Consider the following 12,685-nt stretch of genomic DNA (forward strand, 5'->3'; position numbering starts at 1 on the left):
CAAGGTACTGTTTGTGCGTGAATGCACCAGCTGGCGTATAAAACTAATGTGCGTATGGAACTAATGTGCTCATGATTGCACCAGCGGGCGTATGAAACTAATGTGCGTATGGAACTAATGTGCTCATGATTGCACCTGCGGGAGTTTGAATTATCATAAGTGCCAAAGGAATATGATTGTCAGCTTTAAAAGAAAAACGGGATTGAGGATCGCTTAACACAACGTAAATGCAGTTTAAGTGCAACTGCGGCTGAGTAGAAGAGGTGGCGCTTTAATCGCGCCTGCGGCTGGTGTCCGGACAGCGTGGGATATTTTATACACTAATTTTATGCATATTTGGCGTTACGACACGACGAAAATTAAAAAAACAATACCTCCATTCTATTCCACTCTTCAGGGTCTCAGTGTTCTGAACTTCATCTTTCGTTCTACGGAGGATGATGGGAATCGAAAGCTGCATTGCCTCCTGGGAGCGTGACGATGTCACGCGCACCCGGCGGCCATCTTCGGAAGTTTCACCGGCTGTAATATTTTTTCTTTTGTTTATTTTGATTCATTTTTCTTCAAAACACAACGCAAACGTGCGAACATAGCGGCGGTGATTCGCACACCTTTTCAAGTAAGATTAATTTTTAAAAAAAAAATCTTTTAAAGTTGGTTGTACAGAGAATTTTTTTTGTGACAAGTGCAATTTACATTGGGAATTTATACACCTTGAGTTTTCAACAAACAGTACAGAGTTATCCAAGGAGTCTATGGTATATGTATTGATAACACAATATCTACACTAATACAATAATATTACTACATCTTTAAAATTACCATGTCAAATGTTTCAGCACCCCCACATTTTTTACCTTCTGCTGGCGAACCAAAAATGGAATGGGACTTATGGTATCCCATGTTTCTAGCATATGTGGAAGTGTTAGAGGAGGACGGCTGTTCCCCAAAAAGAAAACTTGACTTGTTAAGACATTGCTTAGGGGGTCAAGACATTAAAGAGTTTGATAACTTACCTCCTCTTGAGTCTACGGAGGGAATAAATGTATTTGAAGTTGCAGTCAAACAAATGAGCATTAGATTTGGGAAGAAAATAAATATAGTAATGGAGAGATTCAAATTTTATTCTCGTGCTCAAAAAGAAGATTAATCTATTGAGAACTATGTATCTGCTTTACGTTCTCTAGCTGGTTCTTGCGCATTTGACACCATTAACTACGAACAAGTCCTCAGAGACCAAATAATGATGAAAACCAAGAGAAAAAAGAGCCAAGAAAGATTGTCGTTGGCCACTGAATCATCACTAAGTGCTGTAGTCAACATTGCAAAGGGGATTGAACAGTCGGAAAGGTTTGTCAGTGAAATTAGAGGCCAACCACAAACTCAAAATGTGAAAATAACAGACTCTGTACCAGAGGTATCATTAGTAAAAAAACAGTTTACCTCTAAAAGATTACCATTTGTCAATAGAAAAGACCCTGGACCGAAGGACAATAAATTTAGTAATAGGAAAAACCTTATAATTTGTTACAGATGTGGTAGTTTCGATCACGTGGGAAATTACAAAGGGTGTCCGGCATGGAATAAAATTTTTGTCAAATGTAAGAAAACAGGTCACTTTGGGAAAATGTGTAGATCTTTGCAAAAGGTCAATTGTGTCACATGTGAAGATGGTGAGATTCCTACGGAATTTAGTGAATTCAACTGTATGTCTTGTGTTTGTGAGAACAATTGCAATGGTTTTCCCTCTGGTATAATATTAATAGATGGGAAAGAAGTGTCAATGATGATAGATTCTTGTGCTTGGTATTCTATTATTGGGAAGAAGGTTTTTGAAGAATTGTGGGAAACCAGGGAATTACTTCCTCCTGATATAAGACCGGGTAGTTACTCGGGGCACAAGATTGATTTGGAAGGATTCATTTGGGCAGATTTGGAATTTAAAGGGAAAAAAACCAAGAGTAAAGTGTACGTAGCTACTAAGGGAGTATCCATACTAGGATGGCCTCACCAACAAGAGTTGGGTATAAAGTTAGATCCCAATGCTTCACCACCTGAGTATAGTGTTTCCTTAGATAATGGGGCAAATGTATTGAACATAAAAAATATGTTTCCCAGTGTATTTAATGATACCCTTGGAAAATACATTGACTTTAAACATAAAATTATTCTCAAAGATTCTGCTATTCCGGTTAGACATAAAGTTCGTAACGTACCTTTAGCATACCGTAACAAGTTGAAAGATATGTTATCAGACCTAGTTGCACGGAATATTATTGAACCCATAGAATCCTCTCCATGGGTTTCTCCAGTGGTTCTTTCACTTAAAAGCAACGGGGATCTTCGTTTGTGTGTGGATCTCCGCAGTTTGAATAAAGAGATCTGGATTGATAGACATCCTTTACCAAACATACACAAAATGATTTCGACCTTGTCTGGAGCCTGTGTGTTTTCCACGGTAGATTTAGCCAGTGCTTACCACCAGATAATGTTACATGAGGAATCTAAATGCTTAACAGCATTTATTACACCGGAAGGCATGTTTCAATTCTTGCGTATGCCATTTGGCTTAGCCAGTGCTGCTTCAGTCTTTCAAAGACTTATGAAAGAAGTTTTGGAAGGATGTTCTGGTGCAATTGCTTTTCAAGATGATATTTTGATTTTGGGAAAAGATTTTGAGGAGCATGATTCAAACTTAAAAACAGTTCTAGACAGTATACAAAGGAAAGGGTTAACACTCAAATTTTCAAAATGTAAATTCAGAAGGAATAAAGTGGAATATCTGGGACATCAAATATCCAGTGAGGGTATTAAACCAAAATTAGACCATGTAGTTAGCATTTCAAAAGCTCCTGCACCAATCTCAAAAGAACAATTGTTTTCCTTTTTGGGTCTGACTGAGTTTTATAGCAAATTTGTGCAAAATTATTCATCAAAGGTATTTCTTTTACGGATGTTGTTAAAAAAAAATGCAAAATTTGTCTGGGGTGAAGATCAAAAGTTAGCTTTTGAAACATTAAAAAGGGAAATCAGTACTGCTCCATTTTTGAGACCTTTAACTATTGGGAAGGAATGCATTGTAGCAGTTGATTCTAGCAGTACTGGTTTAGGTGCGGTGCTCATACAAAAGAACTTTGGAGAAGAGTATATAGTGTCCTACACTTCCAGATCTTTGCGTGGTGCGGAATATAATTATTCCACAATTGAGAGGCAATTATTAGCTTGTACTTGGGCTCTTCAGCATTTTAGACAATTTTTATGGGGCACAAAGTTCCAACTAAGGACAGATCACAAACCTTTAATTAACATGTTAGCAGCTGGAGGTGGCAGAACTCTTACAGCTCGTTTAGCGAGATTAGCTGCCAAGTTGCAAGAGTACCAATGCTGTGTTGTGTATATTCCTGGCCGTCTGAATGTACATGCCGATTGTATGTCTCGATTACCTTTACCTAGTGCTCCCGATGTGGACAAGGACATAGTAGAGTGCGATGTAGCCTACACGATTGAAGATGTTAATTATGGTACGAATTCTGAAGCTATTTCGGAAGGAAGTTGGGTGAAGGCCATGTCGGAAGACAATATTCTAAATAATGTTGTAAAATATCTGCAAAATGGTTGGCCTGAGGAAAGAAAGTTGTGCGGAGAATTAGGTTCGTTTTTTAAAATCAAAGATGAACTTATGTATTTACTTAGGATTGTGACCAGAGGTGACAAAATTGTTCCTCCTAAAAAAATCAGACAGAAATAAGTTGACTTGTCCCATGAAGGACATATGGGTATGTCTTGCACTAAGCGTCGCTTGAGGGAATTCTATTGGTGGCCCAGTATTGATCGTATGGTAGATAGATGGGTTAGAGAATGCTTACAGTGTTCTAGAAGTGACAAGTCAGTCAAACCTTTGTCAGTAGATATTTCCCCCATTGAATACTCGCAAGGACCATGGAGGAAACTGGGTATTGACATAATTGGTCCTTTGTGTCTTCCTTCTGCTAAGCATGTCTTTGCTTTAGTGCTGGTAGACTATTTTTCCAAGTGGCCAAAAGTTAAGATTGTAGACAAAATCACTTCTACTCAAGTTATAGAATTCTTAGACAACATTTTTACCCGTGAAGGTCTACCCGCTGAGCTTGTTTCTGACAATTGTCCACAATTCATAAGTAAAGAACTTGAAATGTTTTTAACTAATTATGGGATTGTTCACAAGAGAGTTTCAAATTATAATCCCCAGGCCAATGGTCAAGTTGAGCGCTTCAATAGAGTTGTAAAAGAATCTATACAACTCGCTGTTAAGAGTTGTATTGACTGGAGAAAAGCTTTACGTGCCACTTTACTTACATATCGCACAGCTCCTAACTCAGTTACTGGTTGCTCCCCTTTTGAAATGTTAAGAGGTAGGAAACCAAGTTCGAAGCTCATGCCTTGGTGGTTGAAGAGAAGTAATTCTCATGACCCTATTTTAGATTTTTCACGGGTTAGAGAACGTGTTCAGAGGTATCAAGACAAAATGCCGAAAAATAACTATAAGAGTAATTCTTTGAACCACAAAGTTAGGGTAGGAGATCGTGTGCGTGTCAAATTTGGTGGTCTTGATAGGAGATGGTCTAAATGGTCTGATCCTGTTAAGGTAACTGAAGTTTTTAGCAAAGCTGTCAGTGTACAAGGTGGGAAAATTTGGAATTTCAGACGAGTATCTATGTACAGGTCCAAGGATCTGGTAGAGAAACCAATTGTTCTTCCACAAAATGAAAGTGGAAATACTGATGGAAAAGAGGATTTTCAGAATTTTCTAGATACATTTGGTTGTTTTGATTCTAAATTTGATCCTCCTATTTCATCTTCTAATAACTTTAATACTTCTGAGTCTTGTTCTAATGATACTAATGTGGAATCAACTTTAGCTTCGGATGCCAGTGTGGAACTAGTTACTGTTCGTATTGTGAAACAAAATGTTGTTCCTGTAGAACGCATACCTGTTCAGGACCAAGAGTTAGTTGTTCCAAGGAAGAGTTATCGCATTAGGAGACTCCCTGTGAAAATGAACGATTTTGTAAGATATTAATTACTTTATTTGAAAGTTTACCTTGTGATTTCTTTGTTTTGTTATGATTATTTTATTTTTTTCTTCAAAAGGGGGAAGGTGTGTATTATTCACATTGCTCACATTAATATGTCATTGCTGGAATGTTGCTGTTATTCTTTTCCCTTCTGTGTTCCACTCCAGACGGTTGGCAGATCCCTTCTGACATCCGACTGGAGTGGTTGTTGAAGCTGTCTTCTCTACACGAATAAATGTACCTACAAACCTACTTTCATCCTCGTGTGGTTACTTCAGTCAGTGCTACCAGGCACCATGCACTAAACCATCTAGAGCAGTGCAGCTATAGTGTGTGCTTGCTGCAAACACTGGCAACACAAAAAAATGAGCATTTAAAACATCAAAATGCCAGGGATGGCAGCCAACGTGGAGACAGTAAACTCAGGGGACTCACTTGGTCCTATTCACTGCTTCTCCATTTTACCAGTTGGTTAAACCACCTCACCCCATTGTATCTTGGCTACCAAGCCTGATGACGCTACTCATGTATTAAAAAACAAAACAGGCTATCACCCAGAAATTAACTGAAGAAAGCTAAAACTCGAATACTGTAGGTACCCCTTGCAATCTGATCACAGCTTCCAATGTGAAAAGGGCTGAACCGGTCTTTCATCCTCACGATGTTGGTAAAAGAAGCACAAATGTGACGTCGAGAAAGATACCGAAAGTGTTAAAGTGCAACTCTAAACTGTGGTGTGGGCTGCACAATGAGCCAGTTATGGTCTTCACAAATGCAGCCCAAGTCCTGCTTTAAGCAGTGGAGGGTCTTTGGGACAGTCTGATCACTTGGATATTATTTGTTTTTCTGCTTGTTTAAGATGCCCAAAAGCTGTTTCATCAGCAGGGGATGGTGGCTCATCAAAGGCAGCAGCCATGCCATCAGGGATTGGAGGGGGTAGGTCATTTGGCTCCTCGAAGTCAGCAGACTAAAGACTGATCACTTCAAAGAAACGACTGGCAGTCCCCTCCCTGATTTTCTCCCCAAAAAAACGATTTGGCCAATCTCAGCCGCGCCAGCAGCCAGGCACAGATACAACCACTTTTCCTAACTGTTGATAAAAGCATGCAGTACCGTTTTTTTCTGCAGACTATAAAGGTTCCTCAATAGAAGCAGGCCTTTAAGAAACAAACTTTTTAAAAAAGGTCCTGCCACGTCTTTACCTAGAGAACCACGTCTAGCGCTGGCTATAAATAACGGCAACACGTTGCAGTGTCATTTGTGCTCTCTTCCTACCCACACCAGAAGCATGGTGCACCACGCACTATAAACACAACCTACTCATCAACGTGCAGGTCTCCTAAGGATGGGAAGGCACCAAGACAGCTTCACCCAGGAGCCGAGTAAAAATACAGTGTTTCCTGTGGGTCATTGCTTACATCCCACACGCGGGTCCTGCGGCCAAGCTCAGCCCTCCAGCTGCTGGAATGCAGAGCCCGGGGGGAGGAAGGGGAGGGAGGGGCAGTTGCCCCAGGCTGGGGGTATAGAAGGGCGCTCTGGAAGAAAACTTAATAAAGTGTCATTTATGTAGCACCCAAAGCCAGCATGCAGGTACTACATCTGCTATTTTAAGCGGAAGCTCCTCTTGAGGAAAGATGGGTGAACCCGGCACCCCCTCGCACCAGAAGACGGCAATGAAAATGTCTCTCCATAGTAACCACGTCTTTGTTAAAAGGGCTGTGTGTTATTAGCCATTTGACAAACACTGAAGAATGTTGGATACTTAACAACAGTAGAACATAAAATTACGCATGCACCTACAGTTCAATAGGTTGCCTTGCGAAGGAACGAGCATCCCCTGAGGGAACCCACTGACTATTCAAATAAGCCTTACACTCATTCATGTTCCATTGAATGGACTCGCTGAAGTAGTGAGGGAAAAACGAGGACGCTTGGGAAGCCAGTTTGCCTCGATTGCAACCACGTAGTGAGTCAAAGGAATCAGCAACAAAGAGGAACTGCAGCTGCTCGCTCCCGAAGGCAAAACGCCATGGGATGCGAGGAATGCAGCTGCAGTGTCCCGTGAGTGGTGCGTGCGCGCTCGTGTGAAATCTGACACATAACAGATGGCACACTGCGTGCCGCTGCTCGTAACCGCAAGCCGTAGGCCATGGGCAGATACATTTCCTGGGAAAGGTGGGAAATGCACCCACCTTTGCCCAATTGCGTGCTGTCTTTTTAGACGCACGCAAAGCCCAATAGAAAAAATGCTAAAAAAAAACACACGCACAAGTGTGTGAAAAGTCCTGAGTGATTCCAAGCGGTCGTTTTCCTAGCACTAGGCTCGACCTAAAAATTACATGCTCTAAATTTGATATGCTATTGCATCAAGACAGACAGTGTATTCAGGATGTGCTAGACATTGTGAAATGAGAATTTCCAATTTCAAGGTGACTGCAATATTCAGGATCAGGCAGATCAGCTGCTGCTACTGCCTGCGCCTTGGGGACAAAACCGAGGAAGAGGACAACCTGACAGCCTGATGGCATCAGAGCTCTGCCCCCAACCCCTGGCCGACACTGCATTCATTGCAGCAGAAAACTGTGGCTGAAATGGACTGATCCATTGTCCCACTTTATGAAACATATCCTGTGGTCTGCTCAAAAAAGTAAATACATGATGTACCAATAAAGTAGACTTGAGTGGTCTGACCCAAATGTTTCAAAAACATAGGCTAACAAATCATTCACCTTTGCATTCATGCAAAGTCACAGCTGCTGACTAATAAAATGATAAACTGAAGTGGGTGTCGATGGATGGCCCAAAAGCCTCTTTCTGAATATTTTCTAAGCCTGGGCAAAGCACTACGCTACGCTTGCGTAGTTTGCGAAGTTTGCGCTACTTCGCACTACGCGAATTGCATGTAGCAAACATGCGTAGCGTAGCGTTGCGTAGTGCAGCGGTCATTTTTTGCTTGCTCGCGGTCCTCATCATCAAGTTGGCGACCGCGAGCAAGCAAAATGACATCCTGGCGAGACCTTTTCCTTGTTCACGAACAACAACATCGAGTTGCCGATCGTGAGTGTGGAAAATAAACATCCCGGCGAAATTCTCAACTACAGCTCGCACTGTGCAAGATGCCGTTTTCAATGATTGCACAGTGCCGGATGCTTGTCCACACTGTGCAATCATTGAAAACGGCATCTTGCACAGTGCGAACAGGGTACTAGGCAGTTCACGAAGTGCTACACGTAGCTCGCGTAGTGCGAAGTGCACTTTGCGTAGCTTCGCGTAGTGCTACTTCGCCCAGGGTTAATATTTTCTTTTGGATCATGTGAGCTCTTGCAGAAAGCTTAAGATAAAGACCTAAAAAGGCACACTCATGGAAAATTGTGACTCTAGAAATCTTTTACCCTGTGTGGATCAGCTTGCTTTTGGACAATGTCTTTTCACTGTTCTCTAATTGTCAAGAAACCTTGAATTCTTTCGCACTAGAGCTTCAGATGAAGATACACACCTTAAAAATTGAAGTAACTACAAATACCAAGCCTGGTTGTTCATTAGAACACGGTGGGAGGCTGCTAGTCACATGGTCTAAGTATTGAAGACTGAGGAATCGACTGGCAGGCAGATGATGCTGTTGGAAGTGCATTCTTTACAGACTTTGGTCTCACAACAGGCAGCGGAAGATAGTGGGAATTTATTGTAAATATGCTCTCATGTTAGCTTCTGGAACACAATCCCTAACCTCTATGAGAAAATCATTTGAGGAAACATGTTTGCTCTCAGGAATAGTTAATCAAATCCCAGTTGAGGATCATCATTTTATACGGGGTAAAATCACATTAAAATACACAACCATTCCAAAAATTAGTATGGTACCACCAACAAATGATTTATATTGTGACTAACAGGTATGATCACGTTTTATATGTACACCTTTTTGTGACTTTCAAAACCAGGCTTTGTCTACAATGCATTTTAATGGGGACCATGGCTCAGAGTCCTGAAATTGCTTCCATAACATGTCCATGTTGTGGATAGGCAATCACGGGCTCCCTTTAGGACCCAAACTATTACATTAGTAGCAGTGGCGCTGTTAACCACACTTCCCTGTTATGCAAATGCTTTTGCTTGAAAGATGTTACATATTACAGACGTGTGAGTAATTAGCAGGTAAGTATGGTGCTACAACAGCCTTTTGCATTTGCTACCTGAAAGCTTGATAGGGGTGATTACTAGCCTTACCCACATAATGTAGCAAGGGATGTCTGGAGCACACTCAGCCACTATCTACTACATTAATTAATACCCTTTCACTTAATGTATATCAGAGAGTAGAAATAGTAATTTATACTATATGGTATTTAGCATATATGCTGCAATTCAAACAGTCTAATGATAACAACATGCAGTGTGTACGTAATTCATTTGTTAATAACATATGTACAAATACAACAGAATTGTTTTACTTCTGGTGTTATGTAATGAAACACGTTGTGAGAAATCAACTTGAGATTTTTCAAAAGCAACCAATACAGCCCACGTGATTTGTCGCTTGGAGTTTTTCTCAGCCATTATAGTCTGCAGAAATGTGTTGTGCAGGTGATTCAAATGGTACTGGTAACTATAGTTCTCATTTGGCCTATCATCTGGGTAAGTATAGGCAGTGCTTAATTGAGCAGGTGCTTTCCGGTGCTCAGCACCGGCACCTAATCCTCAGCAACGGTGCTTATAGCACCAGTTAAGGACAAAATCATGTGGAAGGCACATGATTTTCTATAAAATCATAGGGGCAGATTTATGAGCCCCTTGCGCCACTTTTGCGTCACTTTTAACATGGGAAAAGTGACGCAAAAGTGGCGCAAGGGGCTCATAAATCTGCCCCATAGTATTTTGAGCCACTGCGAGCCTCTAACCGGGTTCCCCAGCTCCGAAATCGGCAGCTTTAGCCATTAGGCTAAGTCCTCCCCAGAAAAATAAGTGCCAGGGTTCTAGTCAGGAGGCAGTTTGCACCAGCACATTTCTCCTGTTAGCTCTGCCTCCGGAGGAGAGCCCCGGCACTTTTTATCTTACAAATTAACCACTGAATAGGGGAACTCAAGTGCTGCGCCAGTGCGGTCATGGCACATAGCAAGTTTGTAGGGTTGTCTCAGCACATATTATGGCAGAACGAAGTGCTGATTTGGTGTAGTAAAATAATAGTTTAGACTTCCTGTCAGAGTTGGCTGAACGTGAGTAAATCAAGGTAGCAGGAAGTGGCGTATAAAGCCAGGATGTATATATATATATTTCACTGAAAAACAAAACAGTAAAAATACAGTTATTTTTAGCTTGGTTACAACACCTAAACGTAAAGTTAAAGAACGCAGTTAAACTACAGTTATGTTCATGTATTAAAACTGAAGAGAACACTGAAATTCACAAGTTATGAGTACTGTAATGCACAACTCACACAACATGTGTGTAACCCATAACTTGCCCAGCACAATGCCATGCCCACGACCGCACCTTCAATGTGACAGATGGCATGATAAATGAAGCAAGTAATCATACAGATGAGATTATATGACACTTTACCAATAACACTGCTAAAATATGATATTTAATTGCTGTGTGCTTTTAGCTGTTGGTATTTATTGGCATAATTATTGCAGGGAAACAAATTCTGGCTCTTGAAAATTCTCTTCGAAGCTCTGGGTTTTTGGCCTCTGTTGTGAGTGAGATGCTCTAATAAAATGTTATATCCTGCATCTTTCTGATAAAATGGCTGGGAGCAGTTACCTCAAGCAGCTACATTTTGAAACAAGATCCACTGCTATGCAATTGGAGTGACAGGTTCTGCAAAGTTTACACATAGAACACATGTACATTTGCACACATGTACAGGCTGAGCGAAGATGACTACTCTCTGACTCATTCTGGTGTCTGTACACACCACTGTAGAAGATGGGACCCAGAATAATATGATAATGATCTGCTAATACCTCAAAAAACCAATTGGGACCCCAGAAAGAAATATTTATTTTCTTCCTGGTGGAAGTGAAAAGTTAGGGTTTCACCATACTTTATCCAAAGTGTAAAAACGTGTCAAAACCCTAACTTTTGAGTGCACGGGATAGGGAAGTTATTGGCATGTCTTTTCCCGCCAAAGCTTGGATCATGAATGCATCCCCAGAGTCAGTTTTGTCTCCTGATCTTTTAAGCTTCACCAATATTACTCTATAGCGCTTTGCCTCCACGCAAATACATATCCATCCCCATGCTATCCACTTCTAATGCTTCACATAACCATAAAACATACCTTTAAAGCTAGACCTATTGGCTTTGCCAATGGCTGTTGCATATTGCTCCACCTCTGTTATTGGGTATGTCACATATGCACTTTCTATAGCTACAGCACAGGAATCGAATACTGCCAATTCACTGCTGTGATTTCATAGTGGTGAGTAATTGGCGTCACTGCTGTGATGCCACACTTTGTGGAGATGACAACATCCCCTGTCTGCCCCAACCAGTGTCCAATTTCCAAAGCTCTGGAAAATATGATAGCAAGCAGATGTTTATCATCTGCCTTTACTTTCCCCGTGTTTCCTAGCATATTAAAGTGATGGTGGAATGACTGCTGGTGAACTGTCATCTTCCATGTATTCTCACATGTCCTTTGGGTTTCAACATCCGCCAACTTCTTTAGGGTTCATTGGTCAAATCAGATTCCCATCAGATAGTGGAGATCTGCCTTGCACAGCAAATGGTCTTGGTCACGGAGGGCATTTAAAGGGCAAGTGCTACTTCAGTTCTCTCAATGCAACATGCCAAGGACAGAAGACTCAAGATAATGTGGAGACAAGTGGGAAAGGGCGACAGGAAACCAAGGCATAAGAATTATAGGAAAAAGGAAACAGGGTTGGCAACTCATATACGTGTGGCTAGAGAGACAGGACGCTATGAACTTTAATACTAAAATATATGGAAAGAGCTGCACTAGGACATAGGATGTGTGGCAGAATATCAGGTATAAAGGCAGATGCAACATTGTAGATGGGTAGCTCTCAACAAGAGCGATATTTTCACCTAAGTGTTCAGAGCGATAGTTCAGGCAATCTGAGCTGCAGTCTAGTTGTCTCTGACGCCTGCAGTTCAAACTGAGAAATAAAATGGATGTATGGTCAGCATCGTGACGTTCCTTTACAATAATCATGGCCATATCAATAATCAAAATCTATAAAAACTAACAAAAAATGTATCTATTACCCTGACAAGACAACAGAGGGGCCCACGGGATGGTTGTAAAAGAGCTGTGTCTTTAGTCTTTTTCTCCTGGAGGACAGTCTTGGTAACTCAGAGTAGTTGCCAATAAATGGCTCTTCTTAAATGAGCTGTACCTCAGCAGATTTTGCAAATCTGTTCTACATCCTCTGCCGAGCTTGTGCCAGAAGATTTTACATGCCAATGTTTGTAGGCTTTGCGTTGTGGCGTTTTATACATCAGCAGAGCAGCGCTGACTATAAACCTGGTGGTACTCACAAACCAGTGCAGTCTCCACCAGTGAGATATGCTAAAAAAAATTGCTCCAATCTCCAAGCTGGAGTCTATATTTTGTTTGTAATATTGATCAGTTTATTCGATGCATCAAATAAAAGATAGCTGCA

The sequence above is a fragment of the Triturus cristatus genome, chromosome 4_1 (assembly GCF_964204655.1).
Source record: "Triturus cristatus chromosome 4_1, aTriCri1.1, whole genome shotgun sequence".
In the NCBI taxonomy this organism is placed as follows: domain Eukaryota; kingdom Metazoa; phylum Chordata; class Amphibia; order Caudata; family Salamandridae; genus Triturus; species Triturus cristatus.